Raw genomic sequence first — 27,456 nt, 5'->3', positions numbered from 1 at the left:
AGTATAGCAAGCTTAGAAAGGGAAAATATAAAATATATGGTTTGAGTGTTAAATTGGCATCAGGAAGTAAAATGGAGCTGAATCCTATGTTATAGGAATTAACAAATTAAGGGAGTTGACTTTGGGGAAAGATTCCATCCATTTAAATTTAGGTTCCGGCATGGTGGTACACATCTTTCTTTCCAGGAGACAAAACCAAGTAGATCTCTCAGATCAAGGCCAGCCTGGCACAGAGTAAGTTCAAGGTAAAGAAAAGCTGAAGTCCATGCATGGTAGTACACACCTCTAATCCCAGGAGACAGACCCATGGGATCTCTGAGTTCAGGTAAATCTACAGAGCAAGTTCCAGGATGGAAAGCTTATGAAGTGAGGGAATTGGAAAACAGAAAGCTGGTGATAGAAAAAGGGTTAGGACATGTTCCAAACCCAGTAAGCAGCAGAATGCCACAGATTTGGCCATGAGGCTCTGCTTTGTTATCAAGACTAGAAGGGAATATTGGGACAATTGATGCTGGTTAGCTGGAGAAAAATTATTGGTGATTAAGAAAGGACCAGGACTGTTGAAGTGAAATCTGGGAAGTGTTTTTGGAGAACAAAAATATCTGTGCTCCAGAGATAGCCAAGGTTGTGCCTCACATTGTAGCTGGATTTGGTAATGTGTAAGAATCATTGAAGGTGTAAAGGAGTCATTGAGAGCAGCTAGGCTTGGAAATCTGAGAGGCCATGAAAGGCTGTTGGTGAAGTTTCGACCACAGTTGCAGTTAATGGCCAAGAAATGAAGGGGTCATGTTTGGCACTGGGGAGAGAGCCTATGAGAGGCTATTGGTGAAGCCTAGTTGTAGTTGAAGATGCCAGTATATTGGAGACGGCAGTACCATGGAATAATCACCAAGAACAACAGTAGCAGTCGAGTTGAGTCAAAAGTGCTACAGAGGGCAGAGCTGGAGATGTGACCCAAGCTCTTTGGAGGAACCCATAAGATCATGTGTAGATCATAGGCATTGGAACAAGAAGCTGTGAAGTTGAAGTTGACGTGGAGGTTCCAAGGTGCTAAATATTCCAGAGCCATGGGTTACCTGCTGAGGAAAGCTGCTATCAGAGAATGGAGCCAGTCCAGGAGAAACAAGCTTGTTATCGACAGCAAAGATGAAAATGGAGTGGAGATTTAAGACTGCTTTGACATCAGACATGGAAATGTAGAGTTTGGAGTTTGCACAGCTAGTTTCCTGTCTTGCTTTGGGGATTACGGTTAAGTGATTTGATGGATTTCAGAAGAGACTTTGAACTCTGGACTTTTAACATTATTGAGACTGCTATAAACTATAAAAATTAGACTAAATGTACTTTTTAAATTCTTTATTATGTTATGGCTATGTATGGCTCCCAGAGACTCATGTGTCTGAACAAACCTACTGGATCAGGGAGTGGAATGTGAAGGTATGTATATGATAGGCCCAGGAAGTGGTAATATTAGAAAGTGTTGCTTTGTTAGAGTAAGCGTGTAAGTGTTGCCATGGGCTTTAATACTATTCTATCTGCTGGAAGCCAGTCTTCTAGTAGCCTTCAGATGAAGATGTAGAGTTTCTCAGTTCCTCCTGTACCATGACTGCCTGGATGCTGTCACACTCCCACCTTGATAATAATACACTGAGATTCTAACTGCAAGGCATCTCTAATTAAATCCTATCTTTATATGATTTGTGTTGGTCATGATGTCTAGCCACATAAGTAAAACCCTAAGACATGTTCAAAGTGAAATTTTATTGCAACCTTTAATATACATTTTGGTCAAGTAACTTTGTTCAAGTATGTTCACAAGACATTTATTTTTAAAACCTACCTTACTTCTTAGAAGTAATCAAAATGCATTTCTAATGATAGTTGCATGAAATTTTTCCTTATATTTACATTGATGTTACTTCAATATAATTACCACAAACAAAAAATCTGAATTAGTTACTGCAGTGGTTCTTTTATGATAGGTACTACCTACCACTACTGAAAATACAAATCACTAACTGATTCCTAAGTTTTCATACTATGACATAAATGACTGGACAACCATAATGAGGATTCTTATCTTATTTTCATTTTCCTGACTATGAAAAGATCAATTAAAGCACAAGCCAGATTTTTCAAGAGATATAGGAGAAATAATGATCACTGTAAATATTTTATAAACTTACCATCAAAATATTTTTATTTACACAGAATCTCATATATAAACATTTATAAAACATTGTGGCAAAATATTATTATAAAATTTCACCTTTACCCGAAAAGTACATTTAAAGAAACTTTGCTTCACAACATTTCAGTAGATGCTTTTTGTTACTCATTGTAAGTGTGATTTTCACACAGTTTGGAAAACTCAAGAGTGTTGAACTCCTCCATTAACAGATGGAGTGTTATTGATCTGATGTATATTATATGGGAGATCATTTTCACTCTTAAGATTTGTTATCATTTTGTTGCTTCTAGTACAACAATGGATGGGAAAACATGCCTATGCAAGCAAAGCCAATTGAGGATGAATACATTTCGATTTTATACAAATGCCTTGATTTTCACTTATTTTCAGACAACTTGCAGGAATCAACGCCTGCAGCACATTACTTTTAGATTCTTGATTATAGATACAAGTATGATTTAAACATAAGAAGCTACTTACAAGTGAAGAAAATAGAAAAGAAATCTCTCATGTTGCATTAAGAGTCAATCAAGTTCTATAATTATGGATTTTGGTAATCATTTGTAATTGAAAGAAGTTATTTCTATGCTTTGGGGCTATGAAAAAAGTTTGATTTTACATATAATCGGGGTACTTAGAGTCAATCAATGCTGAGTAAATAAATTCTTATCTTCAAACTGGAAAAGACTTATAGAAAGTAGGGAATAGATTGAGTACATTATATTTTCTCCTTACCTGAAATTGATTGAGCCTATACTTGAATATTTTTCAAATATGAGTGACAGAACAAACTAATTGGAATGCATGTTCTGGTTTTAGATGGCAATGTAAAATGAAGCCTTCTATGAAGGTCAAATTGGAAAAGTAGAAAGTTAAAATAGATTCCAAATCAAACTTTTAGTATAAGTAACAACTACATTTATTTTTCTGTAATTAAATATCTGAATAAATGTGTCTCAGATAACAGAGTTTTACTTTGTAAAATATGTAAACATTTCAAATGACTGGATTGATCACCAAATATTTCAAATAAACTAGAGAGATTGTCACGTTCAACTAAACATGTGCATAGCTGGTGCTGACTGGCTTCAGTTTTCACTCAGATGTCTTATCTGCAGCACTCTATCATTTTTCAAGAAATATCTCAAATGAGTCCTTTCATTATCTTTTCTTATGATGCTGTACATATTCTTAGATCAGAAAACTCTATTCAGTGTGAATAGTAAGAATTATTTTCAAAGCAATCATTTTGAAATTGATTGTTTCATAAAAAACCAGCTCTTCAGCACAGAATGTTTCTCAAGCCAGTAGTAATGATTTAATTATTCCATATTTACATGCTGACATTGAATGTGAGTTGTGTGACACAAGTCACAAGAAGATCATAACCAAAATGACCTGTTAGGCAAGATGTTTTAAAAATGAAACATGCAATTCAAATGTATCACGTGCATTTACTTAACGATTTAACCCTTGCAACTGCACTTTTTCTAAGGTACCAGTATAATCATGATCAAGTTATAGAGAAGCCACACATGATAAAGTGTTTTTATATAAGTAACTTGTTACCACTAATTACCAGTAATGCCACAATTAAACTCTTGTCATCTCTTAAAGAGCAAAGACGCTGAAAGTGTATCTCATGAGGGTTTCCATGTCCATGATATAAAGATGTTTCTATCTTTACTAACCTCTGTCTTATATCAGGAATTAATATACAACATTTTATTAGCTCATATCTTGGAGTTCCCAGACACATATTCAAGTAAACTGTTTTCGACTTAATCTCTTCTAACTTCCTAGCCTTGTTCTGTACATACAAGTCTATTAAAATATCAAAAACGCTGATCTATCCCTGATTTTTTTGTTGTTGTTGTTGTTTTAGTGTATCTGTAGGAGTGCATAAGAATCTATACCTCCAACCAGTTCCCAGATACTACTTTTGACACTCTGGAAACAGCAATTTGAAAGCCATCACTTTTCCATTTCAATTCATTGTCTAGAAATAAGCTGAGTAGTTTGTGAAAGCTTATAACAAAGACTAACTGAAGCCTTAAACTCAAGAAATTTTATAGGGCATTTTGCACAGTAAAGCTAGAAACTGTCATTTATGGTTATTATATATAGTCCTATACTTGAGTGGTGGCAGTGGTAACTTAAAAAATTAGGAAAAAAAACACTTAGAGATGTTACATTTGATGCGCTTTTTTGGCATTTTTATTTCATACACATAAAAGGCACATGTGCTTATGTACACATGTGTTTCTTCTCTGCCCTGCTCACTCCTTCATGATCACATGTGCATATGAGATTTACAAGACAAAAATATATAAACCCAAGTGTTTTTAAGTTAATTACTTTATGATATCAATAAATAAACTTATCAAAAGTAATAAAATTAATATTCATTAGAAAACATGAGTTTTTACTTTTTTGTATGGGATATTTATGTTAATGTTATTTTCTTCAAAAAAATTAAATAACCCTATCTCTTAGAGACAGCAGTTAATTCATAAGGGGGAATGATTCGATAGAAACTATATAAAGACATTTTAATAATCTATTATTACATTCTTATAATCACCAAAATATAACTCTGTTATACCATGAATATTGAAATAAAGTATCTGGTAATCCAGCTCTGTGAAATACTCAATGATAGTTTTCAAAACATATTTTGTCATTTCAATATAATCTCTGCAGAGATTCATCTAAGGATGAAATATTTATAGGTCTGATCTTATTTATCTAATTATCTTATTTATCTTAATTTTCAACATTCTCAATGATCAAAATGAGACTCTAGTTTTTGGAGATATTAATAAAAACACATATATATCTTTTAATGATGTATATAAGTTTAATAGAAATATAATCATTTGGCGCAATATTATATCCATGCTATCTAAATATCTTGAAGTGTTGCCCATAGTTTAATTTTGTAAAAGTCAAGACCAAAGCTTCCAGAATCATAAATTCAACAATAAACTCAATTATTTCTTTGCAAAGTAAAAACTAAGACTTCTCAAGCATTTAATGCTATTATCTCATAATAGCTAATAAGTACATAGACTCTTTGCAAGATATCTAAAGTGAGCTATTATATGAGTTTTTAATAAAATGACCTGAATATTCCATATAGAGTTCAACATGTAGCATCTAGAAAATATAAATCAACATAAAATAACATTTTATTAATATGATTCTATTATTAATCTTTTAGTTTCTATTCCATAATAATTTCCTAAATATTTGGCAAAAGATAATATGTTATATACATGCTCTAAATTTCTGACTGTAATCATGAGAAGACTAGTGAAGGACTTCATATAGGAGTGTCTTTACTGTTACTTTTACCAACAGTGAGTTGAAGCATTTTTTTGTTTTGTTTTGTTTTGTTTTTATTTGTTTTTCGAGACAGGGTTTCTCTGTGTAGCCCTGGTTGTCCTGGAACTCACTCTGTAGACCAGGCTGGCCTCGAACTCAGAAATCCGCCTGCCTCTGCCTCCCAAGTGCTGGGATTAAAGGCATGGGATTAAAGTGCATGGGATTAAACGCAGGAGTTGAAGCATTTTAACTTCTGGGAATGTCCTGAAATACTGATGTTTTAAGTTTGACATATGCAAACCATATTAAACATAACTAAATTAAATTGCAATTTACATATTTTCTCATTTTCTACTTTGAGAAATGAGAAAAAATGATGTTTTATGTGGCATTCTTCTAGTCTATCATGTTCATTTCATTATGCCATTATATATCAGCAAACATAAATTTATAATAGTTTAATTCTTGTTATAATTAAGGGGTCAAAATGCATATACTACTAATTTTGGCAGAATTTCTTTCCAAACTCTAGAAATATGTATCCTATCCCTGATATTTCACCAAAACCTTTTTTCGTAATCAAAAATTCATATTTTTCTTCTATAATAATGAATGATTACAAGCCTATGAAACCAGACCCCTTTTAAAACCACAGTAAAAGTGACTCCAATTCCAGTGCCCCAAAATGAAAATATGGACTACCTTTTCCTACTTGTAAAAGAGTGCACACTTGTGAGTTCTTTTGTTCAGTCTACATGATGATAACCTTAAGACTACCATACTGCTAGGACTGCCACCACCTCCTCTACAGGTACTGGATTAGAATCTGTATGAAAATTTAAATTTCCCCTTCACACTTCAGTTGCTTTAATGACCTGTTTTTCTATGTTTATTGAATCATGAAAAATGTTGTAACTATACATACTTCAAGGTAGAACTGTCACATTGATCCATTTCTAATTCCCTAACTCATAGGTGTCGCAAAACTTAATACAATAACTAATTTAAGCAATACTTTTTGGAGTTGTTATATAGAAATATTCACAGAACTTACTTCTGTAATTAACATAGAGGAACCTGAAAGAAATTATTAGTTAGTAACAAAATCGCATTAAGTTCTGTGAACACATTCTAACAACAGTGATTAAGTATGTGATCACACTTGACTTGATAGGAAAAGTGGAACTTAGGAAACTTATAAAACAAAGGATGAGACTGAAATAAGGTGGTTTTGAACAACATGTAGACAACATAGTGAGTGGTTTCAGATTAAGAAATGCATTAGGAGCACAGACAAACATTATCTGGTCAATTGAGGTGTTATTATATTTTAGCCAGGATTGTGCCGACTGTGGCATTTGCCATAAATGAAAAGCTGCAATGGAAAGAGTCACAATCTATTTTCTGTACTGAAAAGGAAAGAAATTGAAACACTTTGAGAAAGTGACCTGGCCCTGGGCATAGTTTCCTCTCAGTTATGTGAAGCCACCATTTTAAGCAAAACTTGATGCTTAAATTTTAATGATTGATTTCTAGTGTTTTTGTTACAGTGTTATTTTATTGATGTTAAGTATATTGTCATAGAAATTGGCTTCCAAATATTTAACTTCAAGCTGCTAGGAGAAATCTTGCTTAAACTTCACAAAGCTCTGAGTTTACTCTGCAGCATAACAGAACAAGGTTTTATTGCCACTAGTTAGAGTTTAGTGATTTTTAATAATTTTTAATGTATGTGAAAATATGTGAGATCTTTGCTATTTATTTCATTTCCTGTATACTTTCATTGTTTATTATTTGAGAGTGTATGATGAATAAGAACTATCACTTAGTTCTAGTATTCTTTATGATTAATGTAACTGGTTTTGGAAGTAGAAACAAGATGATGTCAAGTGGTTGTAATTTTCTCTTTTGTAACTGTGTGTCATTTGTTTCAAATATGTTAATTACAGGTCTCAAGGTGACAGTGATAAATGGTGTTTTTCTGTATTACATTGTTATCTTTTCTTTGTTAGAATCTTAACTCTTCCATAAATTTTATATAAACATTGCTCAGTATAGTCAGTCTTTATATAACTTGAAGGCATTTAAAGAAAAATGGAAGAATATCACCAACTAAGTTCTTTCAATATTTCCACAGAGTCCTGAGAAGCTTTGAAGCTGTAAATGAAGGTAAATTTATCTGCTCTATAAAGTCAAACTATTCCCTCTATTGACACTACAGACAGAGACTGCCAAGTTGATTTATAGGTACTGTGGACAACACAAAATTAACACACTGTTTTCCAGCAACTGGTTTTCAGAGTTATATGGAATAGTACATAATCTGTGGTGGCCTCATACATAATCTGAGTACTCTACCAATGGCAGAGAAGATGACAGTGATGTTAGTGAAGCTTGACAAACACATCAATTCATAAAAATAAGCTTAGAAAGAAGGATTTTTTTATGTCTCCATATAAATATGTAGAGTTTTCCTCCCTGTGCCAATCCAACTTAAACAACTATTTTGAAGTGGAAACACTGGATCCCTCTTTGTAAAATAATTCTAATAAAGGATGCATGAGATCAGTATTAATTTGAAAAATGAACCAAATTTTTGTTAGCATTAAATTTTATTTTTAGTTTATTTATTTTATTTAGATTCATAACAAATAAATTATTAAAATTCAGAAACATTTATATTATAAAACAGTCCTGTTTGCTTCTATTCTTATATTAGTATATGAAGTTTATAGAATATGTTATGAAATATTGTACTAAAATGAATAAAAATGTGATAAATTTATGGTAAATAAGATAGAATGATTTTATAGACAGAAACTATACACATTTCTATGATTTTGCCATTTGTTTTTCAATGTAGAAAATTAATTGGAATATTTGTAAAATAAGAGTAGAAATTTTAAGACATATACTCTGACTCTACTGCTCAATGTTAAGATAATTATTATTACTATTTTTAATACAAACAAAACAAATACAGACAATTCAGGTAAATTATAAAGTTATCTAAATGTACCCACAATTTTTTTTGACAATTAAGTAATTCTTTTGATTTTCTTAATAGCTCTATTCACATAGTTTAAAAAATTAGACTACTTTTATTCTATGTGTGTGAATGTTATTCCTGTTTCTATGTCTGTATACCATGTGCTTACCTGGTGCCCATGAAGGCCCAAAGAGTCATAAGATTCCCTAAACATGGAGTTTCAGTCAGCTGTGAGAAAACTTGTTGGTCCTGGGAACCAAACTCTAGTCCTCTGCAAGTGTTATTAGCTGTTGAGTCATTTCGTAATACTCCAAAACTATTTTATAGAGTACTTTTTCTTTCTTTTATTTTCTATGTATAGTAATTGTTCATCATACATGGACTACCATGGCTTTGAATGCCTTTTCATGGCTTTATTACCCTTTGTTCTCTAATTTGTCAGAAAATTGACCTGAAATTAGCATTTTAAATTGATAATTTTGCTTACAATATCTTTATGTTTTAAAGGGAAATCCAACATTCCTATATTTAAAGAAATAGTTAAAGACTTTCATGAGTGTTCATTAATACGATAGTGATCCAAGCCATTCCTAGTTTTTTATGCTTTGAAATTACACTAAAGTTTCTGACCAGCATCTTTGACAATGCCAATTACTAACCTCAAACTGAATGAAAACCAAACCATTTATGCAGATGTTTAGTTCATTTTCTTATCTCAAGTGCTACCTACATAGCATCTACTTCAAAAGAAACTTCAAGTTTGGATATGGAATCAGCTTCCTATTGACATTCTTACTTCCAGTTTTTTACTTACATGAGGATTTTTTTGGCAACTGTCAAAAATAACAACATGAAGTTCATGAATTATGGCAAATTCTGAATTAAAATTTTAATCAAATCAGTTATGAAATGCAACCAGGCAACTAAAACATGAGGAAAATATTTTAATCTAGATGGCATCTTTATAGAATGATGATATCCAAACAATTTTATCCATGATAATTGTGATGCAAATTAGAATACTCTAATTTATCTCTTTAGGTTTACATAGCATACAAAACCTGTACATAAAAAAAAATGAAAGAAGCAGAGAAAATAAAAGGCATAAGTGATTAATGATCTTACAGACCGAGAGTTATTGTATTTTTTTTACTAATGTTATCATTTCCTAGAAACAGTATTCATTTAATAGTAATAGCTGTAGGATGAAGTATTATGTGATTATTACTCTAATTCATCCTAAACTAAATGTGAGAAGATAGCTGCTATCTTTCTAGTTTCTAGCTGAGAAAATTAACTTCTAAAGACTACATATAGCATGTTTAATTTTAAATATCTAGTAAACTATCTCTTCTGGGTTAAATTCTACTACTTATGAGGGCAAATCTATAAGAATACTTCCTATATGACCTTGCATCTTACAGTGAAGAATTTGAAGCTCTGGTGAAAATAAACAAATTTGGTCTCAATTTTAAATTTTGGGTCAAAATAACCTAGAAAAAAAATTTTTTTTTTGAGACAGGGTTTCTCTGTATAGCCTTGGCTGTCCTGGAACTCACTCTGTAGACCAGGCTGGCCTCGAACTCAGAAATCCGCCTGCCTCTGCCTCTGCCTCCCAAGTGCTAGGATTAAAGGCATGCACCACCACTGCCAGGCCAGAAAGATTTATTACTGAGAAATAAATGCAATATTCTATAGGAACACTAGAAATCATTCTCAATAATGAACGTTAATTTTGTGTATTGGCCTAGAATTTTTAAATATCCAGTGAGGATTGAAGCATTGCTCAGTGGCAGAACAGATGTTTAGATTTTGTGAAGGATTTAGTAGATTTCTCAGCCCCACAAAATATGATAACAAAAGATACAATTATGAGGTAAGGAAATGTATTTCTTTTTTTGGCTTAAATTTCTTAATGTTTATCTTCATTTTAAAATAGTGTTCTTCAGGGTAGGGTCAATTTCTTAAATATATTCTGTGCTTTTTTATTATCAAATCATAATTTTTACTTTTCAACACAGGGGTTATAAGCAGAAAAATGTAGGATGTGGGGAAGGCATTGACACAGGAACATAGGTGTTCAGGGGGAGTACAGATATCTTCATACTTGTCTGAACAATACTTCTATTATCAAATATGAATATTCATAAAGACTGTTTTCAAATGACATTCTGCTTTTCTCCTGTTTGATTTTAATTGTTTCTGTAGTATATGTATAACTATGATTAGAACATGAACATTTAATTTTAGTTTGGGCAATGTAAACCTTAAATAAACTATCAATCTTGAAAGTTCTGGGTGATAAATTCCTATAAAAGAAAAAAAGCTTTATATTTAAAAATTCAGAAAGGCAACTGCCTATTATAGCCAAACCACTGGAAGAAGTTACTAAATTCAACATTAAATTTAACATTAGAATGTGAAATATATAACATTTGCTTTTTTCTAAAGTTATTTATAGTGAGTTCTAAGTTAAGGAAATTGTCAACATAAAATCAAAATGGAAAAATAAACCTTGACCCCCCCCATTTTTTATTATTTTATAACTGTTTTCTTCACAATAATACTAAAGTTCCAAATGATATCTAAATAAGTATCAAAAAATGAGTGAATTATTGAGGACATAATTACAGGCAATGTCTTTCTATGAAAACTTAAGTATTAGAAACCTATTGCATCAGGGAATATAAATAAAAGTTAAAAATATATTTCTGGGTTCCCTGAGGGACAAGCCTGACTGCATAGGGGTTGATGTCAAAAGTATCCCCTCTCCAGGAAAAAGACATCGGGACAGGTATGGCCTTCATGCCTCACTGGACAACAACAGAAGGACTGGAGCCATTACAAGGTCCCCTTTAATTACTGGAGGTCAGGCCTTTATCCCCGCCTTGGTAAGATTAGAATCGCCACAACTTTTCTATATTTGGAGAAGGGAGGAGATGTCAGGGGCAGCCCTGCTTATACACTGAAGGCCTAAAATCAGCCATAAGCCTAAAATCAGCAATAGGCCTGACATACATACCTGCTAACACAAAGTCTTGGGTCTCTATGGAAAAACACTGAAACAGATGTCTATAAACTATTGTAAACAGGCAGCTTTTATGGAAATCTACCAGCTAGAGTAGTTATAGACCTTATAAATAGGCAGCCTTGGCGGATAGTACCAACTTAGATAAGGACAAGTGAAGTATAGGCAGAATCATAGTGACCTGACCCCTGAAACTTCACCCAGCTGATACACTGTTCTGAAAGATAGCTGTACTCCCCCTGAACATCTATGCTCCTGTGTCATCCCCTTCCCCACATCCTGCATTTTTGTGTTTATAACCCCTGTGTTAAAAAGTAAAAATTATGATTTGATAATAATAAAAAAAGAAAAAAAAGAAATGAAAAGAAAAGAAATAACACACAGTGTCCCCCTGGCTCTACTGACTTAGCTTCTGACAATCCATTTTCTTGTTCTCAGAAATATTTTGAATTATAAAATGTTATTGTGGTTTTTGTTAGTATGCTGGGTAAAATAATTTTTATTGATTTCATTTTAAATTTCAAAGTTTATAGTGAGTTAAAATGTCCTTCAACATAATTATAGGTCATATTTATTTTAATATTGTAAAATGCAAGTTAATCTGTTGAACATTTTTTAAAAAATGGATTCCTTTTTGAGAATTTCATATATGAGCATTGTATTTAAATAATTTTTTTCTTTCTCTCCTTCCTCCCACTCTTCCCAACCCCCAATACTTTTCAAATATATCTTATTTAATTATTGCTCATATATGTATGTATATATGTATACATGTATAAGTATGTATGTATATACAAATACTGATAAATAAAGTGTTTGGGGAAAAAGAAACATATTGCATCATATAAACAATATTAGACATAAAGAAGAAGCTTATAAAAACTAAAAATATAAGCATTAGTTAAGTGTTTAAATAATTATATTTGGCTTTTATTGATTTACTACAAATGGACACTTAAATTACTCTCCATTTAAATAATATTGATTAATTCAATATGTTACATGGACATATGGACAAATCAAATTATGTATTTTTATTTAACAATGATTTTGGAAATAGATTATTAAACTCTCCTGAAATGCCTTTAGTATAATTGTGCAAAGCATCTCACTTTCTCTGTGACAAAACTTAACTTATTTCATCAGAGTGAAATTAACATTCCCACTTTTTTCACTCTCTTCTACATATTAAAAGATTTCTTTCATTTACTTTTATTTCATTTGAAGTATGTCAACTTTCTAACCTGCCGGAAACACACTTTATAGAGTCCCAAGAGAATTCAAGTCAATTCCAGAAAAAGATATATTCTCTTATATTTCTGTTGTTGCATTTTACTGATTTCTATATATTTATTTCTATATTTTATAAACTATGAAACATTAAGTCTATTGTTGTTTCACCCATAGTTGGTGTGTCTTCCTCCAACATTAAAATGCTTTTGTGAAGAAAACGCTGACAGTAGCATGTTTTTAGTCTACACTAAGTATTATAATTACATGTTCAAATGGGTTAAGAAAATTTATTGTGAGCATTTATGGGGTTCCAATATTTCTTTTGATGTTGGGAAAACAGTAGTAATTTAATCTATGATTTGAAGGAAACTTTATTTTATATTTATCTGAAAAATCTATTAGCTGTGAACTATAAAATATATTCTTAATTTGATCTTTGAGCCTTTATTAATTGAGAATTTCTCTGAACTATTCATTTTGATTAGAAACACATCTAAGTGAAAAACATTGCTGAATAACGAAAAGATTTCATATTATTTTAAAGACATTATATACCATATTCAATTCTCTGAGGAAGTCAAATGATTCTGATGATTGTAGCTAGGAAGCAAATCACTTAGGTAGCATATGAACTAAGCAAGCAATCTTCAAAACTATCTATTAAGAAAAGAGTTGTAAAAATATCTAAGCTAAATCTCTGTTGATTAAACTTTAACAAAAAATGTGACAGTTTTCAAATATACTTTGTCCTATATAGGTCTGGCTTGAGTAAATGGCTCATGTTACATAATATTTTAGTGAGGCATGGATGTGTGTGGTTAATATCACTGTGCACTCATGTGCATCCATAAAAGTTCAAACATTTGAAAGGTGTTCACCAATTCAACTAGCTCAAGGCTTTCTGGGAGATGTAGATATTGATTGTACACTTTTTGTGGCATTCACATCTCAAGGGCATGGATAGACATATTCAAAATTCATGCTTGTACTTAAGAGGAAAAGAAATGGAAACTCAAATCATAGCATATTAAGAATTTTTCAAACTGAAACATACTGAAGTCCAGATCTGTAAAGATTTTCATTGAAATATTAATTAACCATGGTCTATAAATGTTGGACTTTTGAATCTGCATACACAGGTAAACAGTCTTATTATATGCTATTTAAACAAGGAACAAGCATTTAGGTATTGCTAAAAATTTACATAAATGACTCAGTATTCTGTAATGTATTTTAATAAATCTATGCAATGAAAACTATTTGATATGTATGATCTAATTCAATATGTATAAAATCATATATATATATATTATATAGTGTAAAAGAAACTTTAATTTGACTGATATAATTGTCATTTCAAAAGCTTACTGCTGAATAAGCTCACTCTTTCTGTTCTTTCTGACCTCTGGATGTCTGGGTCAACTTAGCTGTTGTACTTCAAGTACCTCTCTAAGTTGACTGATTCACTATAGCTTTTCTTGGCTTCTCAGTTAATCGCTCTGTTAGCCTGAAACTAACTCTGGCAATTTGTTCTAATATTCTGTTCTTTCATATTCTCTGGTTTAAACTGCCTATGATGACCTTCCCTGAATTTCATGAAATCATAAACAAACTCAACCCAACTGCACTCAGTACACTGGTAGCCAACTGACTAACTCTCTTCATGCTGAACTTAAGTAGATTCTTTTTCCTGTCCATCTGAGTGTTGATCATATCCTTTTTCTGACTGATTCTATCAAATCTTTCTCTGATTCATCATTTTTTCTCCACCTCAATTAGATATCACGTTCAAACATGGTTGCCCCATTCTACAAACTAACTTTATCTTTATTTGTTTGGAATTAAAGTTATGTACTAGGGGTGTACCTATACTTGACCTAGAGACATTAAAAGTGTATACTAAGGAAGTGTCTGTATTCCAGACAGATCTTACTGTAATCCAAGTCTTTATTACAGCCTGATCACGAAGACCTAGAAGGTCTTTGGATGTGATCTATTGCTAGAGCAGCCATGTTCCTGGATTAAAAATCATGTAGATAGTCAAATATATTTTTTATACATGTCAAATGATGTTCTGCATTTAATAATTAATGTAAAGTTATTCAGAATTGTGGTACTCTAAATATGCATGGCCTCCATATGGTCATATATTTGAATGCTTAATCAAGAGTGGCACTAGATTAATCAGCTGGAGACTGGCAATCCACTAAATTTCTCTCTATTGAAAAGAAATAGGAGGCATGGTATGTTGGAGTAGGTTCAAGAAAATATGACACTGAGGGTATGCTTTGAGAGTTCAGATGCCCAAGCCAGGCCTAATAGCCTTCTTTCTTTTGCCTATGGATTCAGTTATAGAACTTTCAGAAACTTTACCACCAAGTCTGTCTGAGTACTGCCATGGTGATAATGGACTAATCCTCTGAAACTGTAAGCAAGCAAGCACCAAGTAAATGCTTTCTTTCATAAGAGTTGCAGAATTCATGAAATCTCATTACAGCAATAGAACACTAAGAGAAGAAAGATATAGAATTTATTAGTAGAAAATAAAATAAGAATAATTAGGGCATTAAAAAATGTTTTTGACCTTCATTTACCCCTTCTCTTTTTCTATATACTTGTTACTCCTCAGGTTTCCTGCTCCTTAAACTATCTTACTATACTGCATTCAAAGATATAGACCAATGTCCAAGTAGATTTATGTTTGTTATCTTCATCAGCCACTTAGTACTATTTAATGTATCAGAAAACAGCTAAAATATACTTTCTTTTGTGATTGAGTTATCTCACTCAGGATATTTTTAATTCTATTCATTTACCTAAGAATTTCTCAAATTCATTATTTTGTTTTAAAGACTTATTTACTTATTTTATGTATGTGAGTATACAGTCCTTGTCTTCAGACATACCAGAAGAGGGCATCAGATCCCATTACAGATGATTGTGAGCCACAATGTGGTTGCTGGGAATTGAACTCAGGACTACTGGAAGAGCAGTCAGTACTCTTAAATGCTGAGCCATTTCTCCAGCCCCCGAATTCATTATTTTTAATAGCTGAGTAATTCTCTATTGTGTAAATGTACCACAGTTTTTGTATCAATTCCTTTGTTGAAGGACATATGGGATATTCTAGCTTCTGGCTAATATTAATAAGGTTGCTATGAACATGGTGGAGCATAAGTCCTTGTTATATGTTGGAGCATATTCTGGGTATATGCCCAGGAGTGGTATAGCTGGGTCTTCTGAGGGAACACCAGACTGATTTTCAGAGAAGTTGTACCAGCTCGCAATCCCACCAACAATGGAGGAGTGTTTCTTTCTCCATATCCTCACCAGCATCTACTATCACCTGAGTTTTTGATCTTAACCATTCTGACTGGTGTGAAGTGGTATCTCAGGGTTGTTTTGATTTGTATTTCCCTGATGACCAAGGACGTTGAGCATTTCTTAAGGTGCTTCTTGGCCATTTGAGTTTCCTCAGTTGAGAATTCTTTGTTTAGCTCTGTACCCCATTTTTAATAGGGTTATTTGGTTGTCTGGAGTCTAATTTCTTAAGTTCTTTGTATATATTTTAATACACTATATAAACAAACTCAAACATAAAATGCACATGATCATCTCACTAGATGGTGAAAAAGCATTTCACAAAATTCAAAATCCCTTTATGTTAAAAGTCTTAGAGAGATCAGGAATTCAAGGCCCATACCTAAATATAGTAAAAGCATACAACAATCCAGTATCCAACATCAAACTAAATGGAGAGAAACTTGAAGCAATCCCACTAAGATCAGGGATTAGACAAGGCTGCCCACTCTTACCCTTCCTATTCAATATAGTACCAGAAATCCTAGCCAGAACAATTAGACAACAAAAGGAAGTCAAAGGAATACAAATAGGAAAGAAAGAAGTCAAATTTTCACTATTTGCAGATGATATGATAGTATACTTAAGTGACCCTAAAATATACTTTCCTAAGGCAGAGAAAGTATAACTTGAGGATATCATTGTTATACACTGGAAGAATAAATAACATTAAAATACAAAAAAGATTAATGATTCAAGTTAGGGCAGGTAGTAAATAAAGTCACTTGCTGTCAAGAGAGACTACTAGAGTTTGATCTTTTGAATCCATACAGTAGAAAAAAAAAAGGCCAATTCACACTAGTATCCTGTTAAGTTCTTCTCTGACATTTTCAATGCCATATTAATTATATACACAGAAAACTCATACCAAATTACATACAAACACATAAACTCAAAATAACTATATAAAGAAAATAAAATTAAAAGTTAATTAAATCAAAGATATTGGTAATACCATACTGAAGATGTAAGCAAAATATAAGAGAAATATCATACATTTATCATACAATAGAGAAATATTTTATTGCTTTGTTCTCCTTTTTAGTAGATGCACAGGGAATTATGATATATATATATATATATATATATATATATATATATATATATATACATACATATATATGTATATATATATATGTGTGTGTGTGTGTATGTGTGTGTATTATAGTTCAAGATACCATTGTTAATACATTTTTGAGCATATTAAATAATTCTTTACTGTATTATATTTCAGAGATGCTACTAGCAATACTTAGTGCAATATTAGGAATACTTAACAGAGGAACCACTTCAGAATTGTAAAGTAAAAAGTCACTTTCTAAAAGTGAGTCAATTTCTATTTTGTGTAGGACATAGACTGCAATGTTTTACTTTATCATTTTATACATATACATGTGGTGCATTCATTTTTTTATACCTCCCTTGACGTTTTACCATCATTTTTCCATGTTTCTAGTGCTTTAGAAGGTGATACATAGCTGTCTAACCTATGGCCAAAGACCTCCACCATTACTTATTTTTAGTATTTTGTCCAGCTAGATGTCTCTGCGATTACACCTGCTCACTTCTGTAAGCTTCTTTGATAAAATCTGGACACTGCATTTTTCTAGGTACTTTTATTTTATATGTGCGTGAATGTGAAATTTTTGGGGCTTTGTGGATGCTAATTCCTTTTATCCTTACATTATTTTCCAGTAAAAACTCTCTTGTATTGCAATTGTAACTTCTAGAAACACATATAAATTACAGCTTTGATCATTGTTAATGTTTTAAGGACATTGAAGGTTCCAACTAATATATGCAGGCTAAATTTTCATGATCATAAAATGATTTTTCCCAGAAAAAATTAATCATGAATTACAAATGCATATGATATAAGAAAACATACAGTAATCCTTAATGCAAATTCACATTTTAATTTAATCAACGCCTTAAATTGTTTATTGATAATTGCAGCAGGGACAAGAGTTAAGATTTGCTGTAATTATAGCATTGGACAATTTACCAAATTACGTATTATATCCTTTTACATTTAACCAGCATTCTGTCTCTCCTATTTTTCAGCCAATGTATTTAAATGTCCATACACAGATGAACATATGCAGGCCATGATAATTGCTTAGACAAAAGGCACTCTGTTTTCTTGAATTGTAATCTTATGATTTTCAGTCACTGTCTATTATTGATTTGTAAAAGAAATATGTCTCATTTTTGGTTTTATTATTCAGGCTGACTCTTGTTAATTACTCTTAGTTCAAGTCACTTTGTATTTCATTAAGGTCAACAAACTGAAGTGACTGAATTATTCATGTTGCCCCCTTCAGTATCCATGACTCTGCCACTTAGTTATTCAAACAGGAATAAATAATAAAGTAACATTTTTCTTTACCAATTACTCCCAATAGCTGAAAGATGTGTGTGTGTGTGTGTGTGTGTGTGTGTGTATGTGTGTATCTATGTGTGTCTTTGTGTGTGTGGTTCGTAGCCAGAGAGAAAGGGCAGAATATTATATAAAATCAAGGAAGTTTATATTGCAAGAGTCAAGTAGATGTTATTTTCCTTAAACATTTACATTTTTCACTTTCTTATTGATCTTCCTTGAAAACTATTGTTCTATTATGTAACAATTTCAGATGACATTCTGCTTCATACAAAACTTCATTATATCTGTATTGTTTCAACTGACAGAGACCCATAAGTGATCCAGTTAGCAGACATTACATATACATATTGAGTAGAGGAGGAAATCAGCACTTTCTTAACATATGCAAGGTTCTCAATTTCATCTCCAGCTACAGAAAAATAAATAAAATAAGAGAAATTTGAATTACTTATGTAGACATTTGCAAGGGGTAAACAATATAGGATCAAAGGAAAATATATCAGTAAAATATTACAGTATTATGAAAAGCATCAGTTATAGTCAGTTTCGATTTACAAATGTGTTGATATTTTCATAAAGTACTACCTTTGTATTAAAATAATGCATTTGTTTTCAAAATTAATTTGTTTTTCTCTATAGAATATAAGAAACATTGACCTACTAACAAGAACAAGCATTTTATCAATTCTAAGTTATAATTATTTGTGTCTATGATACAGAAAAATTAAACACAATCTTTATTGTTTTGTTTTTCATATCACTCATATGTAAAATTCACACACACACATACTTGCCTATGATTTCTTTGAATTTCTATAGCTAACTTCTAACAAAAGAAATTGTGATTATCATTTTTCTTGCCAAGAAATACATGAGATATTTAACATGTAAACAGGACAGTTTTGATTGGGTTTACAACTCTTAAGTGAGTTCTAACTGATAATAAGTTTTCCTTATTGCTTTTGGGCCTGTATTGGGCAGTATAATATACAAGTGGCATGTGACAGAGATAATACACTTACTAATAGGATATGCTGAGAAAAAAAAATTAAGGAAAATATCAGATTTCCCTCAATAACTTTTGAAGACATAAAATTATTTAATTAATTAATTCTCTCCCAACTTATTTTCCTTCTTTTTTTCTTTTATTTATTTTATTTTTTATTAGGTACCTTATTTATTTACATGTCAGATGCCATCCCCTTTCCCAATTTCCTCTCCCTAGAACACCCTATCCCATCTTCCCTCCTCCTTTTTGCTTTTACCATTTTAATTTCATGCAAGTATTAAGGTCAGTTCTAGGTTGAGGAACTAGCAATACAACAAATGCAAATAATCGAGGAACAAGCAAGACAATAAACACTGATAAAGTGTTATCACCTTTCACTTTTCCCTGCCCCTGGAATACCCCTCCCCGTGCTTCTATGAGGGTGTTCCCTCACCCACCCACCCACTCCCACCTCCAAGTATTATCACTGTTAGAACAAAACTTTAGCACAGGAGGTTTGGGAAGAGAGAACAATATAATAATGTGTGATAGTAAATATATATACTTCTTTCTACTCATTTGAGTAAAAGAATAATCTCCATACTCAGGCAAGTTATTTTTTATCATTTTTACTTTTTTCCAGTGTTAATACTTTCTAAAATAATAAAAATAATAATAAAAGTCTATGTAATTATTTCATTTATTTCTTCATCAAAATAGAATAACATGCCTTCTGAAGTATATTTTCTTTGGAAATTTTAGGTGAGAAATATGTAATAAATCATTATTAGTTCCAAAACTAAACTTATAACCCTGAAAGCAACTAAATACTCCTTGCATATCTAAATCAGAAGCTATATTTTCAATGGAAAAAATTTTTTTTTCTTTTTGAAAAACATCATTTTTATAGCTTTTATTTATTTTATGTATATGTGTAGACTGTAGCTGTCTTCTGACACACCAGAAGAGGGCATCAGATCCCATTATAGATGGTAGTGTGCCCCTATATGGTTGCTAGGAGTTGAACTCAGCACCTGTAGAAGAGCAGTCCATGAATAAACTAAGCACTGAGCCATCCCTCAAGCCTGGAGAAATTCCTAATATACAAAAATTCTACTAAGAATTGTAAATAATTATAACCACATGAATATTTGCAAATAGGTTTTAAAGTAGATAAACATTATATATATATATGTATATATATATAAGTGAGTTCAATATATTATATATATTATAAACATATATATATTCTAAAATTATAAGAATTAATGACTGAAAGTCTGGAAATTATGGACAATTAGCAGATGTTAGAGTAAAGTAGTGAAATTTAGCACTATTCCTGTTTTGCCTGTGTAGTTGTGATTAAATTTAAAATGGACTGACTATTCCACCATAATTTGTGTATTTGAAAATGTAAAATTCCTAAAACCTTATTGTTTTATCAGTGATAGTTATGCCTAGAACAGACACATATTTTTTTCTCAATCTTGTATATTCACCTTATATGAAAAACATTATTCATCTTCACAATTAATTCTGTAGCTACATAATGTTGAAAAGTATAGCTTCATAAAAATATGTATTTTCTCATCTTAATAAAGTGCAAAAGAAACAATACAGTAAAGCAAACATTGTAGTGATATTTTTGGAGACTAGAATGAGAAGAAAGCAAAAGGGAAATTAAAGAAGAAAGAATGAAATATGGGACCTAAGAGCTACCATTTTTTTTAATTGTCCCACTCTGGACTTCTAAGCTACAAAAGAGATATAGAAGCAGAAAACAAACAAAAATCTTCAATTTTATTTCAGTCAACCATTTATATACTTCATGTCCCCAAATATAGCAAAAAATCCACAAAATCTCAAAGGCCAAGTTGAAACATTTCTTTTAATACAGATTTACTCTGGATTGAATTCCAGGTAAGCAAAACTTAATTCTCTACTCTGGAGCATTGAGCCTTCACAGGACCAAGGTCGTATTTTTTTTTAATAATGAACCAATATTACTGATAAATATAGATTTATTGGGGTATACAAATAAGGCAAACAAGATTTATATATTAAAGTATTTTAACACTTTTTATGCCACTTGTTTGTTAAAAAATGCTAACCAGGGGAAACAATACCTCTAGTCACAAGCCTTTCTACATTTAGTAACAGAGAATTCCATTACTCACTATTCCACTTAAATATACTTTTATATAATTACTGTAAGTGTATCTACTGTAGCTGCTCAGGATGTATCAAAATAGTATAAAGTAGAATGCAACTAATTACAGAATGCTTGTGGAAAACAATGCTATAAGGTAACTGTTTCTTTCTGGATACTATATTGATACAATTGTTGACAATATATTTTGATCATAAAGTAAGTTTGTGGAAGTCATACAGTAATTAGAAAAACACATTCATATAATAGCAGAAAAAATAAATTCTGTAAGTATTATAATGTAATAAATAAGCTAATTTTCTATAATCATATGTACTATACATATGAAATATAATTAGAAAGATAATTACCAGTCATTGATTACAGTAATTAGTACTTTAAAAATGATAAATAAGGCTTTATAAATGCTAATAAAGAGATCTACTAAAAGTAAGAAAAATTCCATATTTCTTTAAACAGAACCAAATTTTTAATATATAAATTTTTTAAAACTTATCAAAGAGGAAAACTGATAAAGAAATATAATAGGTCATATATAATTTGTATGAATTAGCTAATTTTCAGGTTTATTAGGTGAAGAGCAAAACCATAAAAATGAGATAATGGAAAAGGAAAAGTTGATTTAGAAAAACCAGCAATAAAGAAGGCAGGAAGATACTAGATTCTAGAAAATACTAGATTTCTTCATCAGTTTTCTTTTTGATAAGTTTAAAAATTGGTAGAATTGTGATTCCTTATTTAAGACTATACCCTCAGACCAATATGTTGACTAAATGGTGTTGTAGAGAATGTAGTTTATAAAGATTGATACAAATAAAGCTATTGTAGACATATTTTGACTTATTGAATTTTAGCTATTATCTTGTTTAAAATCTCAAATAATCCCTAAGTATTGTGCACACGAGAACATTTTCATATAATAAATTTAATTCCATTACTTATTATCTAGAATTCTGATTTAATGTTATTATTATTTATTTATTTGATTTTTTTATCCAAGATGGGTTATTTACTCATTATGTAATGGGGTTTCTTGTTTTGTAATAGCCAGTGAAATTTTGCAAACCTTATGAAACATTTCAAATCAATTTAGCACTCAGCTAATTTTACAGAGTAATTGCAATGCTGTTTTGCTATCTATAAAAATGATACATAACCTGTTTCAGAACTATGCAACCTACACTTCCCAATAATAACCTTTACTACAAAATATGAAACATCTCAAAGATGTATCAATGGTAATAATTGGCAGTATTATATTCATCACACTTTTACTATAGAAAACATTGAAGGTCTGTATTCAAGAATTGATATGATATACTTTTTATTTCCAGCAAAATAATTATGGCAATCAGTCATGTTAATAATAAGACACAACATATTAAACTAAACAATATTGTGTAGTTTAAAGAAAAAACTAACTTGTAAATCAATGTTTAAAGTATATTTTGATAACAAGATTTCTCATTTATAAATAATAAAAGAAGTTGTTAAAGGGTATCTAATAAATGCCTTATCTCAAAAGAATCAAGTATAATGGTAAAAAGATGAGATTTTAACAAAAATTAAAATGTCATGTTGTATATGATTCACATAACCAAGAAATAGACCCAACTATAGATGACTTAAATAAAGAACAAGCAAACATCAGATAATATACAGAAACCAGTATCACTGAATGACTAATCCTGACTGAAGCAAAAGTTATGAGTAGTTTAGCTTTATTCAATAGGAATTGTCTATATGTTGTTAGTTACAATTTATTGTGCTAATCATTGCAAAGTAAAATTTGGAATATATATTCTAATATATGTATACTTTATCATGACCATCCTTGAGGTAAAAAGTCTACAGTAAACATTCAGATACTTTTTCTTCAGTGAGAATTTACTCTCACATAGATAAAACATACAATGTAAGTTTATTAAATAACTTCCAACAAATATTCATTAAATATTTACTAGGTTTCAAGTGGTTTGTTAGACTACAGGAATTCATAAAACATCTTGAATTATTAATTCTCTCTATCCTAACATTAGATTTAGGCTTTACTTCCATAATGACTCAAGATATAAAAATCAAAGCTGGAAGTTTATTTAAAAAATAAAAACATAATGCATAAATATGGGTGGCTATGTTCATAGTGACACTCAAAGGGTAGATTTGAGAATTACCTCGTATATTTATAATTCTCTAATAAAATGCCACCAATATAATTAATTGATAGAAATTTCAAAATGAGGTTACTGTGATTTATTTTTATCATTTAATCAAAAGTTATTTTTAATTAGCAAGTAAATTAATGTATTTCTGTACATCATATCCATGCATACATAGGTTTGGTTAATTCTAATTCTGACTCTTTTCTCTTTTCTTCCTAAACCTGTACTCATCTTTACTTTTCAGTCTCCAGTAATCCTTTTTCTTCTTTCATTTTCTATGTGTTATATTACCATCCCAACCTGTTTCACTGAAGCCTATTTGATCTGTCTCATTAACTTCTTTCTAGTTCCTTGACATGAATTCACAGTCAATTACACATATAACATTGAGAAACTATAATCGAAATACAAGAGTGAACAGCCAGTATTTGTTTATCTGAGTCTGGTTTATCTCACTCAGTATAATGTTTTATATTTTCAAATGTAAATGATGCCAGTTTTCCTTAGATCTGAATAAAATAGCATTGTGTACAATTACTAAATATTGATGTTTCAAACATAAATGAATGGAAAGATTTCATTCTTTAGCAATTATGTATAGAGCAATAATGAAAACTAATGTTCAAGTTACTCTGTACTTTGTTTACATATGAAAATATTTCTTTACCCCTGTAATTTAAATAATACATTTACCTCCTTAAAGTCAAGTATATGAGAAGTGAAAAATATATGCAATGATAATTTAAATAGCCACACATCCCCAATAGTTTACATAGAAGCTCCTGTTATATCTATTGATGAAAAATATTGTTTTAAGAAGACACTTTCATTTTGCAACATAAAGTACATGCTAGGAGACAGTCTTTTCCATTAATTCTAATGTGCATTGCACCTGCATTCCATTACTACATTGATACATTTTACCATAGAAACAGATGATGTTTTGAATCAGTACCGTCACATACTGTCAAACTAGATCCAGAAACTAGATTTTAACCTATTCATGCTGAAAGTCAACAATCAACTTGAATTACAGGAACTGCTGGAATGATCAATAACTATATTTATGACAAGGGAATAAAAATACCCCAGAGCCATAGAGAATCTTCCAGTAAAAGTCACTAATGTGATGATTACCCCCAAATCAAGACAATTACTCCTGATGATAAGGCTGTAAGCCAAATTAAAATAATCATGTTATACTAATCACTTTGTTTCACTCAAATTGTGAGAGACTGAGAAGACCTCTGGATACCTTTAAGAAATATAAATTAGATAATGATCAATGGTATGAAAAATTGGTATTATCACAGAAGACCATGGTGGTAGTTCTCTATTATGGGATAGATCATGCCAAAATATTACTCTAATAATTCAAAATATATCAGCACATTTCTTTTTTTATCATTAGTCTGCTCTTCATATTTAGGGATTTACTATAAATTTAACTTTTATTTCCTCATTGAAGAGATGAATGAGGACCTTGCCTAAGCATTATAAATAGATGCCTTGGGCTGATCTGAGAGCATTTTTATGAAACTATCCTTAGGCCTAGGCCTAGGCCTAGGCCTAGAAGATTCTAGCTTGTGTACAACCTAATCTGCAAGCCCAAACCTTGAAAGCTTCTGGTTCTTGCCTTCATCTGCTAATTTAGGCCTAGAAGGTTTGACCCTTAAAAAATTACTGCAGAATAAACTCACCCTTTCTAGATCTTTCTGAACTTTGGCTCACTGGTCCAACTCAGCTGATCTGGTTGAAACTTATCACTAAGCTGACTGATTCAAACTGGTCGCTCTCAGCTTCTGATTGAATTGTTCTGCTTGGCAAACTGCCTCTGCAGTCAAGGAGCTGAACTGAGCTGACTGCTCCTACTGCAGAAACTGAAAGGAACAGTACTGAATGGCACTGTTCGAACTCGACTTAACTCCATTCCACTGAACTGCACTAATCTGAATGGAACTCCCTTCATCGTTCCCTGTACTGTTTTTAAGTAGCCTTTCTTTCCTCTCTGTTCTTTTCAGAGTTTAGAATAGCCTATCTCTGACTCATTCTGTCAAACTTTTCTCTGATTATTTACTTTGTCTGTTCCTCATTTAGACTGTTTGAGATTAAAGGTATCTACTAAAGGTGTGTTTGTATTCCAGCCAGAGGGATTTAAAGTGTGTGTTCTAGCCAGAAGGATTAAAAGGGTATCATTCCAGCCATATCACAAAGTCCTGGAAGATCTTTGAATGTAATCATTTGCCATAACAGCCATGTTGCTGAATTAAAGCTAACCTCCAAAAAACAAACAACCCAATAAAAAAATGGAGTATAGAAGTAAACAGAGAATTCACAACAGAAGAATCTCAAATGGCAGAAAAGCAGTTAAAGAAGCAGTTAAAGAATCTGCTCAATATAATTAGTCACCACAGAATAACAAATCAAAATGACCACAAGATTCCAACTTATACCAGTCAGAATGGCTAAGGTCAAAAACTCAGAGCATGCTGTTGAGAATGTGGAGAAAGCAGAACACTCTTCCATTGCTGGTGGGATTGCTACCTTGTACAGTGGCTCTGTAAATCATTTTGGAGATTCCTCAGGAAATTGGAAATAGATCTACCTGAAGACTCAGCTATTCTACTCTTTGACATATTCCCAGAAGCTGCCTTACCATACCACAGAAACACATACTACATTATGTTCACATTTTCACAGTGGCCTTATTTATAGCCAGAAGCTGCAAACAACTGGGATGATCCACAAAAGAAGGATGAATACAGAAAATGTGGTTCATTTACACAAAGTTTCTGACATGATAATTTCTATCTTCCTATATAGGTTATTTATAATCTTTCTAATAAATACCTCACCGGAAGAGCAGTCTGCCTTGGTGTCCCCTTTGAATCACAAACCTGAAATTTTTCAGGAGTATGTGCAGAAGAAGACACTGTCTTTGTATTATATATATATATATTTACTATCACAAGATCAAGATGATAACCATAGAATACAATAATCCCATAATGATCCAAAAATAAAAGATGGAAACTGTAAAGTACTTTGAGGATAAGTTTAATGTATTGTAAAACCTAGCTGTCTAATCAATAAGCAACTTCTTCCCACTCTCTTCATTCAAATTTCTTCCTATTTACTGACTAAAAAGGCAGATATGAGTTTACTGTTAGCCTCTGTTCTCTTCACCAGTTGACAATTTTATTATACATATTTTCAAATTATTTTTATGTAATGTCCTAACTGACTGAACTATCCTCTGAAATCCAGAAGTTGAAGTGCACTGATTGTACTGACTGCATGAACTAAATGGAATACAAACACACACACACACACACACACACACACACACACAAACCCACACATACACTCTTTCTGGAAAAGCTCAGTGCTATAGTATTTGTTTGGCAACAAGCCTGTTCATGATAGTGTTTCTTTAATGAAAATATGAGTAATTATTTCTTGATATTAAGGTAGAAATTCTAATCAGAACTCTATAGATTAGTGTGTGAATTTTCATGTAACAGTTGTTCATCATAGCCATTGCCAAAGCTTTAAAATTATGTACTGACTCAAATTTAGAAGTTATTAACTGAACTCTAACAATAACTACCAACATTTGCTAGAA

At 31.4% G+C, this 27,456-nt stretch overlaps 1 protein-coding gene across 3 annotated transcripts in view; it reads right to left on the bottom strand.

Annotated features, from left to right (window-relative positions):
- Positions 1–27,456, bottom strand: part of Pcdh11x (protocadherin 11 X-linked) — a 497,227-nt gene that overhangs the window by 191,624 nt on the left and 278,147 nt on the right. The window lies entirely within an intron of this gene.

The sequence above is a fragment of the Arvicanthis niloticus genome, chromosome X, assembly GCF_011762505.2.
Source record: "Arvicanthis niloticus isolate mArvNil1 chromosome X, mArvNil1.pat.X, whole genome shotgun sequence".
Lineage (NCBI taxonomy): Eukaryota > Metazoa > Chordata > Mammalia > Rodentia > Muridae > Arvicanthis > Arvicanthis niloticus.
Note: the sequence above shows the minus strand (reverse complement) of the source record. Positions and strands in the feature narration are given on the sequence as shown.